The following is a 13,219-nucleotide window of genomic DNA, read 5'->3' as shown; positions in this document are numbered from 1 at the left end:
AGGCGGAAGCCGTCCAGAAAGGCTTCGTCTCGCCGTCAGAACGCGTCACTCCCGCAAGCTCCTCCCCCGGACCGAAGCAAGTTGCAGCCAGACCAGTATTCCTCGCCGCCAAAGTTAGGTAATCCGATTCATGATTTTGCCAAGCAGTTCATGGATTGGGCTTCCAGTCAGCTGCAGGAGACAGGGGCTGATGACGTCACGCCGCCGCCTGCTGATGACGTCATGGGCCAATAATTTTTTTTTCCTAATTCTGTTTCGCTCTCGAAAATTCAAGCCCCGCCCAAGTCACGGACATTTTCTTTTTGTTCACCCACACAAAATCAGGTGGGGAATACAAAAAGACAAGTTGGACAATTTAAAGGGGAGGCTTCTACCCCCCTCCTGACCTCCCGCCACCCACCCTTAAAGACTGTTCCAGACCAGGAGCGCGTCTGGTATCCGCCCCTTGAGAGGGGAGGGGGGGGGGGGCTGGGGCCGGGAGCTGTGCTGGTGGGGTGCCTCAGCTGCGCCCAACCAGGCAGCAAACTCCATCCCGGCCGCCACCACCAGTCTTTCGGCATGCCAGGCCGCAGCCCCCAGCTAGACCGCCTCCGCCATGCTCATGGCCACCATCTTCTCCGGTGGGCTTGCAAACGCCACCATCTCCGGCACCTGCACCACGACAGGTACCTGCACTACGGCGGACGCCGGTACCTGCACCACGGCAGACGCCGGTACCTGCACCACGGCAGACGCCGGTACCTGCACCACGGCAGACGCCGGTACCTGCACCACGGCAGACGCCGGTACCTGCACCACGGCAGACGCCGGTACCTGCACCAGACCAAGACACTCAAGACCAAGACACTCAAGACCAAGACACTCAAGACCAAGACACTCAAGACTCTCAAGACCAAGACACTCAAGACACTCAAGACCAAGACACTCAAGACACTCCAGACCAAGACACTCCAGACCAAGACACTCCAGACCAAGACACTCCAGACCAAGACACTCAAGACCAAGACACTCAAGACACTCAAGACACTCCAGACCAAGACACTCCAGACCAAGACACTCAAGACCAAGACACTCAAGACCAAGACACTCCAGACCAAGACACTCCAGACCAAGACACTCCAGACCAAGACCAAGACACTCAAGACCAAGACACTCAAGACCAAGACACTCAAGACACTCAAGACCAAGACACTCAAGACCAAGACACTCAAGATACTCCAGAACAAGACCAAGACACTCAAGACCAAGACACTCAAGACCAAGACACTCAAGATACTCCAGACCAAGACACTCAAGACACTCCAGACCAAGACACTCCAGACCAAGACCAAGACACTCCAGACCAAGACATCCCATGCCAATACCCGCCACGCCAGGCTTCGCCGCACGACCCGCCACGCCAAGCTTCGCCACGCCACGACCCATCACACCAAGCATCGCCGCCTGCAATGACGGCGCCGACGCGCCCACCTCCCCGTCGACCACGGATATGGCCGCTCCCTGGTCGCCCGCCTCGCCTGCTGCAGCGGCGTTCCACTCGCCGCCGCCACTTGACTTTGCCTCGGTGGATTCGGGGACACTTGGCCTGGCGACCCACCGCCAGGTCACCCTCCCGCCCTCCCATGGCTCTCGATTCTGCCTTGTTTTTTTTGTTTTGGTGTTTTAGACATCTGGAATCTGTCTTTAAGGGGGGGGGGGCTCTGTCATGATCCGTGGTCCGGATCATGTTTTGTTTAGTTATGTTCTGTTAGTTTTGGACTTCTTTTGTTCCCGTTTAGGCTTCCTTGTTTGCTTTTGTCACCATGGCGACTTATTGTGTTCACCGGTCTCTGATTAGTGCTCGCCCGCTCACCTGCTGCCCGAGCGCTAATCAGAGGCATTATTTAAGTTGCCCTTGCCAGTCACTCGTCCTGCTTTCGTTGTGTTTGTCACGCGTTTATGCCACGTAAGTTTTTGATTATTCCATGTCCTAGTTCTGTGCTAAATGTTAGCCTTAGCTTCTCCTGCGTTCGGCACGCTTTTCTTTTGATTGTTTTCTGTTTGCCTATGATTTATGTAAATAAATCATCTCTTACCTTCACGTTTTTGTCCAGAGTGTCCGTGTTGCATTGGAAGAACAACTGCGCAGCAAGCGCACCCCCTCACGTGACAGTGAGAGAGATTCGGACCGAGAAAGCGACGATTTCCCCATTAATTTGAGCGAGGATGAAGAAAGTTTTGTGGATGAGTAAAGTGCAAGTAAAGGACTAGTGGGGAATGGAAGCGATTCAGATAGGGAAGATGCTGTGAGAGCCGGGGGTGACCTGATATTCAGCTGGAAATGACTAAAACAGTAAATAAACACAAGACATATATATAGTCTATTAGCCACAACACAACCAGGCTTATATTTAATATGCCACAATTTAATCCAGCATAAAAACACCTAGGTGTTTGTTATGCTAGCTCCTAGCTACTAGCTACTAGCTCGAGCTAGTTATAGCTCGAGCGGGTAATATGGACGGGATCCCGTATATATAACGAGCCAATACAATTCAAACACCTGCACAACACACACACTCACTCAGCCCAAAGAACCGTTCACCTAACCCAAGGGTCATAAAGCTTATATATTTAACCAAAGTTACGTACATGACACGCACGTACGGGCAAGCAATCAAATGTTTGGAAGCGCAGCTGCGTACTCACGGTACCACACCTCCCCCTTAGTAAAACATAACACTCTCCCTACCTTTCATCTCGTCGACGCAGACATGCTACGACAGCTTGGTCGAAATTCTGCACCTACGTGTCCACATATCGTTTCACCTCTCCAGCCATGCCTTAAGTCCATCCTCCCGGTTAAGGGTGCTGTCGACCGCTTCTTTGAGCCGGTTCTCTAGAATGTCCATTCTTCGTTGAAGCGTCAGAAGTTGCTCCAGGACGGCTTCTGCTTCCACCCCATCCTCTTCCTCTGCTGCTGCATCCTGTCTGGACTGTTCTAAATACATAGAGTCCAGTAAGTTAGTCAGCTCAGCAACACCATTTTGATTAGGCCTACTGGTGACTGTAATGTTTACAGCTGAAACCTTTATTGTGAAAGTCTGTTCCTTACTGCTGTAACAGGATGTATGGCACTTCACTAACCGGAAGTGGAGGATATGCCGGTGTTCGACCAAGAGGTAAACTAAATAAAGAGCTCCCGGGCTAAACTGAGAATTAAGAAGTTTCTACGTCCAGTTATTATCAAGATTAGTCTATAATACTTCTCGTGTGTAGCTAATCACAACATGGTGTCAGAGTGAAAGTAATAAGACGACGGACCCGCGAGAGAAAAAGTTAACTCGTCGAAAAAAAAGAAAAAAAAAAGGCGGGGAAGAAGTCAACAATGGAAGCGTTTGGCGTACCTACCCCGAAGATGGACTGGGATTCATCTAACCTACCAGATGCGTGGCGGAGATTCAAGCAACATGCAGAACTCATGTTCACAGGACCGCTCAAACAGAGAGCAGAAGAGGAAAAATGCAGCTTTCTTCTGCTGTGGATCGGCGACAAAGGACGGGACATCAGCAACACGTGGACACTGACTGAAGATGAAGCTAAGTTGCTAAAAACATTCTACGACAGATTCTCAGAATACCTCACCCCGAAAGCAAACCCTATATTTGCAAGATATAAATTCCAGGAGAAGACGCAAGGAAACTGTGAGTCATTTGAGCACTTTGTGACAGATCTCAAGCTACTAGTTAAAGACTGTAACTACACAGACAGCGACGAGATGGTCAGGGACCGTATTATTTTCGCTACCAACTCACCCAGAGTGCGCGAAAAACTACTCAGCCAGGGGCCGGAGCTCACGCTCGAAAAAACGATCGATATAGCCCGCTTCCATGAGCTATCACAAGTGCAGCTAAAGGCTATGGCTAACGGTAGCCACGAAGTACACGCAATCCACCGCAAACCTGGAAGGCCAAGTTTCATAAAGGGAGCTAGCAGGCACCATGACAGCCCAAAAGTGCATGAAAATGCCTGCAGCAAGTGTGGAGGACACCACAATAAATCAACAGAGTGCCCAGCAAAAGGTAAACAATGTTTAAAGTGTCGAAAATTCAACCACTATGCAAAAGTGTGCAAAACTAAGCCCCACACCCCAGGTAGAACAGTGCACAGAGAAATCCACACAGTTGGTGAAGACAATGAATATGATAGCTCAGAACTATTTGTGGACACTGTTACTACAGAAAAAGAAGATGAGGAAAGTGCATATGCAGCCATTGGATTGGGGCCACAGAACAAGAAATTGACTTTTAAGCTAGACACTGGGGCACAAGCAAGTGTGATACCAGCCAAAGACTTTAATACGCTAATGCCCAGCACACAATTAATGACTGCTGACCGTAAGTTAACAGGCTACGGCGGACATGCGCTGGAAGTGAACGGCTACTGCAAAATAGCAAGTACATACAAAGCTAAGTCAACCACAGAAAAGTTCTACATAGTAAACTGTAAAGGCCCACCCATCCTAGGCTACAAAGCCTGCAAGGCCCTGGGACTCATCAAAGTAGTGTACGCAGTCGACAGTGACGAAGGGAACAGCACCCAGTCAGACCACATCCTAAGTGAGTACTCAGACGTTTTTAAAGGCATCGGCACATTCCCAGGCGAATGCAATTTCAGAATAGACCCCAAAGTAGCACCAGTTGTCTGCCCACCACGGAGGGTACCATTTGCTCTTTAAGACCGTTTAAAAATAGAGCTAGACAACATGGAAAGGGACAGAATAATATGCAAGGTGACAGAGCCCACCCAGTGGGTTAATGCCCTAGTAGTGTGCGAAAAGCCCAAGACACGCAAACTCAGAGTGTGCCTAGACCCGAGACCCCTAAAAAAGGCAATAATGAGGCCATATTACCCCCTACCCACACTGGAGGACGTGACATCCAAGTTAGCAGGGGCAAAGTATTTCAGCATCCTAGACGCAAGATCAGGGTATTGGGCAATCAAGTTAAGTGAGGAATCCTCACTGCTCACTACATTTAAAACCACTTTTGGAAGATACCGTTTCCTCAGGCTGCCCTTCGGCATCGTGTCCGCCCAGGACGAGTTCCAGAGGAGAGTGGATGAGACATTCGAAGGCCTGAGAGGAGTAGCTGGCATTGTTGACGACATCGTCGTGTTTGGAAAAACAAAGCAGGAACACGACAGCAATCTCCGAGCCATGCTCGACCGCACCAGAAAGAGAGGCATACACCTGAATCCAGATAAATGCCGCATTTGTGTTTCTGAGGTGAGCTACTTTGGCCATAAGCTCACAGCCAACGGTTTGAAACCAGACCCACTTAAGGTGAGAGCCATAAGAGACATGCCACCGCCAACAAGTGAGGCAGAGCTCGAAACCGTGCTAGGCATGGTCAACTACCTAGCGAGATTTGCACCCAACCTAGCTGAGGTGTGTGCACCACTCAGACTACTGCTAAGACAGGACACAGAGTTCATATGGGGCACTATCCATGATAATGCGTTTCAGAAGATGAAAGAGATCATCACAGCGGAGCAGGGCCAGTGTTGGCTTACTTTGATCCTGAAAAAGAAGTGACACTGCAAGTGGATGCGTCAAAAAACGGCCTGGGTGCAACCATCATGCTGGAAGGAAGACCTGTAGCATATGCATCCAAGCTGCTCACCAGCACAGAGCAAAATTATGCCCAAATCGAGAAGGAGCTGTATGCAGTTCTGTATGGTTGTAAGAGGTTCCATGAGTACCTCTATGGGCGTAACATAACTGTGGAATCAGACCACAAACCGCTAGAGACCATTCTTCGAAAACCCCTAACCGCATGATGCTTGCATTACAAAAATACAGCATAACTCTCACCCACAGACCAGGCAAAGAGATCCCTGTAGCCGACACACTGTCGAGAAAATCCATGGATGAAGAGGACGAGTCTCTATCCGAGGCTATGGAGACACAAGTGCATACTGTCATTAGCTCAGCCCCGGTGAGTACTGACAGGCTGGACAACATCAAAATGGAGACAGCTCAGGACGAGCAGCTCTCCAAGCTAAAGCAAGTCATCCGGTCAGGCTGGCCGGAGACACGAAAACGATGTCACCCGCTCATCAGCGATTACTGGAATCACCGTGACGAGATCACAGAAGCCGATGGGATCCTCCTAAAGGGTGAGAAAATAATCATTCCACACAAGCTCAGACAACACATGCTAAAATGCATCCACAGAGGACATTTAGGAGTTGAGAAGAGCAAACACAGGGCAAGAGACATAATGTTTTGGCCTGGCATGGGTCAACAGATTGAGGAAACAGTCCAAAGATGTGACATATGCCAAACACATCGTAGTGCCAACACCAAAGAACCCATGCTCTCACATGACATTCCAGAGACTCCATGGGAGACTGTAGCAACAGATCTATTCACATGGAACTCTGGGAACTATATCATCATCTGTGACTACCTCAGCAGATACTTTGAAATTGAGCGCCTGCATAACATCACCACAGCCGCTGTCATTCACAAGATGAAAGCGATGTTTTCTAGGCAAGGAATCGCCCGCCGAGTCATCAGTTATAATGGGCCATGTTACAACTCAAGTGAATTCAAGCAGTTCGCAGAGTCATGGGATTTCCAGCACATCACCTCGAGCCCACATTACCCGCAGAGCAACGGCTTGACAGAAAAGACTGTTCAAACTGCAAAGCGAATCCTCACCAAGGCCAAAGAGGACAAGAAAGACCCCTATCTCTGCTTTCTGTAGTATAGAAACACACCAGTTGACGGACTAAAATCCCCAGCCCAGATCCTGATGAGCCGCAGGCTGCGCTCCATCCTGCCCACCATCCTGCCCACGACAACTCAACAACTTCGACTTCAGGTGACCCCCGAGGCTACTGTACGTGCAAGGAGAGAGAACTGCCAGCAGCACCAGAAACAACAGTACAACAGATCTACCAGACTGCTGTCAACGCTGCGCGCCGGAGCACCCATCCGTTTACAGCAGGACGATGGCACGTGGAAACCAACGACAGTCATCCGACCAGCTGAGACACCGCGGAGCTACCACATCGAGACCAGTGATGGACAGTCATTCAGACGCAACCGACGGCACCTGCTAGACAACCACACACCCATCACACAGCAGCCAGAGGCCAGCGATGATGACTCCAACACTACACCAGAGGACCCAGGTGCGCAACATCATCACACCAGTTCTGTGTGTGAACCTGGTCACACCGAGCCCTGCCAACGCACAAGATATGGACGTGTCATAAGGCCGAGGCAAGTCCTCGACTTATAATTGATTGTAAAGGGTGTAGGCGGATCGCTGCCCTAAAACTAAAAAAAAAAAAAAGGAAAAGATTGGAAAGAAAAAAAAAAGAACCTGTTTTGTAACATTGCACTGCGTTAATAGGTTACATTGTGAGATGTTCACTGCTGTTAATTTTGTTCCAGAAGTAACACACTTAAATACTGCAGCACTTTCGAATATACTGATGTTACCGACGTTATTTGCACTGCTAAAGATTTACAGTATATTATGACTCAAATGTTGCGGCTCAGAATTGTGTTTAAGTGCCTTAGTTTTTCTGCATGCCATTGACAATCTCCATATACACATCTTATTTTGTTGAAGGGAGATGTAATGTTTACAGCTGAAACCTTTATTGTGAAAGTCTGTTCCTTACTGCTGTAACAGGATGTATGGCACTTCACTAACCGGAAGTGGAGGATATGCCGGTGTTCGACCAAGAGGTAAACTAAATAAAGAGCTCCCGGGCTAAACTGAGAATTAAGAAGTTTCTACGTCCAGTTATTATCAAGATTAGTCTATAATACTTCTCGTGTGTAGCTAATCACAACAGTGACATGGCGGAAAGGGTCAAGGGGTGGAGTTGGGTCTCGGGCTGCATCCGCGCAGTCCTGTCTGTCCTCTTCCTCCATGAGGTAGTGGCTGCTGGTCGACATTGCTCCAATTAAATTAATTATGTGTAAGTATTAACTGTCATATTTGTTAAAGTGAGTGTCTATTTGTGTAAATGTATAAAAAATGTATGTATTTATATACCAGAAAATGTATATATGTACTGTATGTATTGAAATGTAGAAAAGTGGTGACACAATAGGAGTGTGCGTGCCACACTGCTGACTATTTAGGGGAAAAAAGTGAACCCAATATACATTTATATTTTAACGAGACAAATAAATGTTTCTATTCTACTTATTCCCCTTAACGTGCTTCGCAATAAACAACGAAAATAAAAGTCGCTGATATCAATGATACACTAAGCCCGCCCCCCGTACGAGCCACCACTCTGTAACAAACGCACCCAAGTTATCTGGGTGTCGCTGCCACTACGCAAATTAAGGAGTCATGGGTGGGACCTGATATTCAGCTGGGAACGACTAAAACAGTAAATAAACACAAGACATATATAACTATTAGCCACAACACGATCAGGCTTATATTTAATATGCCAGAAATTAATCCCACATAACAAACATCTACCACCTCCCGTCCATATAACCCGCCAATACAAATCAAACACCTGCACAACACACTCAATCCCACAGCCCAAAGTGCCGTTCACCTCCCCAAAGTTCATACAGCACATATATTCCCCAAAGTCCCCAAAGTTACATACGTGACATGCACATAGCGGCATGCACGTACGGGCAAGCGATTAAATGTTTGGAAGCCGCAGCGTACTTACGGTACCACGCATCCAACTCAAAGTCCTCCTGGTAAGAGTCTCTGTTCGTCCCAGTTCTCCACAGGCCAATGGTAAGTCCACAAAAACGGTCAAAAATGAGGATTCCTTCCATGCAGTGACTCCGTAGCAAAAACGCTGTGGCTGACAGGTGTTCCAGGTGGTGAGTGACGTCAATTTCCGCTTCCGCCCGGTCTGATAGCACCGGATGCCTTTTATATCCCCAAATTCTATTAAGTTACATTTTTCATATTAGCATGATTATTAAATACACCTGTAACAGTTCATAATATTAGATAAATGGATGACATAATAAGTATATATACTTCTTTTCCCAGCTGAGCACAAGTTAATTGTGACTGGCAATATTTATTATATATACTGTATATATATACTATATAAACATATACAGTATATATATATAGATGTAAACACAAGTTAACACTTGCAGGGCATTACTGCCTGACGCACCTCCGACAGTGCATGTGGTGCTGGCTGCAGGGTCATCAGCCGGGAGCCACCCTTCACGGATGTTTCGCTCCTTTAATCCCGGAACATCTCTGGGTGGTGGAGCAGCAACTGGGACGTCTCCCTGCCGCCCCCTGCAGCCAGCTGAAGGATCCATACTGTACCCACATTGTAACCTCGGTGTTATTGCTGTTGTGTATATGGAATGAGTCCCAAGGGACTATGCATGGCAGGGATGTCCATCTCCCTGAGTCAAGCGTGGGCCTGACCGCATACCATAACATGGCAGCAGGGAAGCCTCCCTACTGCCCCCTGTCTACGCGCCTTGCTTTCCCCAAGCCTTGTCGTTTCTTCTGAGCCACAACCAGAAGCTCCCTTGCTCTGCCTCCTCTGCCAGGGCTATAAGGGCATTCTTTAGATTGGAGCCTTTGATCCCGAGGGACTTTAGGAGCCGCTGGGTGGATGCTCCAGTGTAGCCTCTACAGCCAACTTCTACTGGATAGGTGAAGGGCCTCCATCCTGCTTGTGCGCACTCGCTTGCCAGCTCTGAGTATTTGTCCCTCTTTCTTTCAAAGGCAGCCTCCATTCCCTCTTCCCATGGTACTGTTAATTCTACCATGATGACAGTTTTAGTAGAGGTGGACACAGGACAATGTCTGGGCGTAACGAGGTTGTTGTGATCTCTTGAGGGAACTTCAACTGACGATCTAGATCAGCCCTCATGTTCCATTCTCTGCCAGCTGATAGGAGGGACTGGATGCTCTTGCTGCTGTTCTGAGGCTGGCCACCTTGCTTGACAAACTTAATCGACTGCTGAGCTGTTCCCGGACTGGCCCCATTTGCTTCCACTCTGCATGCCTCCAGGATTTCAGCTAGCTTCCGCAGGACGCGGTCGTGCCGCCATCCATACCGGCCCTGCGACAAAGCTACCTTGCAGCCAGAAAGAATGTGGTGCAAACTTGGGTTCTGGGAGTCACAGAGCTGGCAGGTCACCTCTGCGCCGTACCACACATGCAAGTTCCTGGGACTGGGGAGGGTATCGTACGTGGCCCTGATGAGGAAACTTAGCCTCGCCTGGGGCATCTTCCACATGTCTGCCCACGTAACAACTCTGTTGACAACCGCCTCCCAATTGGTCCATCTCCCTTGCTGCTGTTGGCCCACAGCCTTGATCATGTAGCTCTCCTCTTCCATCTTGACCACTTCTGAGATCACCAGATCTTTTCTTTCCTTCCTTGAGGCTTTGGACCACATCTTGGATGCTGTTCCCCATCCGAAGTCGGCTCTGCCAGACTGATTCTGTCCTACCATCTCCTGGTGTTTCAGTCGGACGATGGCCTGGTCTACTGTCTGTGTAGCATTCCACTTATGCCCTGTACAGACTTGAGTCTTGGTGTTACGGACAGACGGATAAGGTGAGTCTCTGAGCTCGAACACGAGCCTCACCTTCTCCTGTTTGTAGCCCAAGCTGATGGATTTCAGTGGCAGCTTCAGAATGGTTCTTCCAAACAGCGCCGTGTTGGAAAGACATCTGGGAAAGCCCAGCCACTTGCGAATGTAGTTGTTGGCATTTGAGTCCATATATAATGTGTATATATATATATATATATATATATATATATATATATATATATATATATATATATATATATATATATATATATATATATATATATATATATATACACACACATATATACACACACATATATAGATGGACCCCTATGGCCATCACAAGGATGAAAACAAAAGAAGGGAAGACAAAACTTGTTGATGGTTTTAAAATCAGAAACAACACATTGCTGGCTTATGAAGTAATGAGAGATTAGCAGATTGTTTCAATCGTGGGACTCCCTGTATATACAGTATATTGCAGATGAAGAAATTTTCAAAAAGTTGAAAGACTGGGGTGTAAGAGCAATGTCTCCAATCAAAAGACGGAAGTCGCCACAAACTGACGTTTTTGATGGAACACGCTTCTGTCGTGTAAAATTGAATGAAAAAGCGTGTTTACTTCCTTTCGCCACTAAATTTGAAACGTTGGAGGGACCAGAATATTTCAAAGTCATACATGACCAGCAGGTCCTGCTCTATCATAAAGTTGCACACTGAATTTATTCTGTTTTAAGTTGAGCAGGATAGACTTCTGTTAAGCAGGAAATATTTCTATTGAAGACAAAATATTTTATTCTGTTAATTTAGTAATTCTTCACATAATATGTTATAACAATTTGTTTTCCATGTATTCATATGAATTCAAAACCTGTGCATCTAATTGAATTCTTGTTGGAGTCAAATAATATAAAAATATGTAAATTGTAAGTCATCACGTTATACAATCCACAATGGTTGAATGGAAGAAACTCTTTAATATCTTAAACAAGACTCCAGTTGCCTCCATTTAACCTTTGTGGATAGTTTAAGACTCATTTCCCACAAATATAAAAATGCCAAAAAAATTTTGGTAAACCAGCCCTGCAAGGTGTCCCTTATTCTTTTTTTCAGGGAGTTGGCAACCCTAGTCAATGCGCTGAGAAGCCATGAAGGTATAAATACTGCTCGATTGCTGATAAGAAAACAAAGTCTGAACACCGTTAACACAATTAGCTCCATCTTTTGACACTCCTTCTTCGATGCCCATGCTCTCACGCTACAATATTTCATTTAAAAACGTGGAACTGAAATTTTGACACAATAGTTAACGTTTAAAAAAACGCAGATTTCAGCATATCCACAGACATTTCCACTGAAATTTGGTAGTCATCAAATACAAAGTAGGTAGAGGAGCAGGTTGATTTTCAAGATAATCATGTTTATATCTTTAATCACAATTATGATCAGACAAAAACGCAGGAGGCGGTGTAACAATATCAATTAAATATTTCCTTCTTTGCTCTGATATTTTCCTAAGTTTGTAGACAATTAAAATGTTGTGTTTGGGTTGCATGCATTAGCATTAGTTGATTCTCCATGCAGGTAAAATGATAACTTATTCTCCAAATGCAAAGCAAAATAACGCAGTAGGTTGTGCCACTGTGAACCTCGGGCTAAATTAGTATAGCAAAATATAGACAATTGAAATAGTATCCAACATCAACAGTCACATGTAGCGAACAAGACTGCCAAACTGAATGAACAGTGAGTTAGTATCAACTATTTACTAATACTATACTTGGTATTGTTATTTTTGATATTTGTATTGATCCACCAACATCCAAGAGTTTTACCTCCGCTTAGCATGACTTATTCTAGCGTTGGGCAATTAATCGAATTTCAATTAATACATTTACAAAATAATTGTTGTTTTCGCTCAGAATATTAGTTAAAAAGCTCTATCGTTGGACTATTTAAAATATTTGATATCATAAAACCCTAAAACAAATATTAACATACACAATATTAACAAATTGACGAAAGGCACATCATATCCCAGAGTCAACTTTTCAGGTACTTTGGCCCACTTAAAACTGCTCTGACCTGACATTTGTTCACCAAATATTTCTTGAACTTGGCCTCCTTAATGTATTCTCAATCAGAAAAGGTATCACATTGTGAGGAATCCACATGGCTGTGGCGATTGTGTCGCCAAGATGCAGGAAACAGGAGAACGACGTGCAGGTAAGGGTCTTTATTATACTCAAACAAAGAGGAGAAGTCATGCATCCAGCAAAAGGTCCCTAACATAGTCAATCCTCGAGCTCCGACGAACAGGCGAGGCAGGCATAAATAGCCGCCTGATTGGCAACTGAAACCAGGTGTGCCAGGCTGCCAATCAGGGACAGGTGAGGGAAACGAGCGCTCAGGGAGACATGCAGGGAAGGGGAACAAAAATAAGAGCACCGACAGGAAAGAAACGCCAAACAAGGAACCACATCCAGAAGTGAAGTGACAGATCGTCACACACATCTCAGGACATTAGCTGTAGGACAATAGCATTAAAATCAGGAATGAGTAATTTGACAAAAAGACGTGTGTTTATAGGGCTGGCCGATATAACTGAACACTTTATTATGATATGTTTTTATATTGGTCGATATCGATAATTATT

Source organism: Entelurus aequoreus, linkage group LG13 (assembly GCF_033978785.1).
Source record: "Entelurus aequoreus isolate RoL-2023_Sb linkage group LG13, RoL_Eaeq_v1.1, whole genome shotgun sequence".
Lineage (NCBI taxonomy): Eukaryota > Metazoa > Chordata > Actinopteri > Syngnathiformes > Syngnathidae > Entelurus > Entelurus aequoreus.
This window is presented reverse-complemented; position numbering follows the sequence as displayed.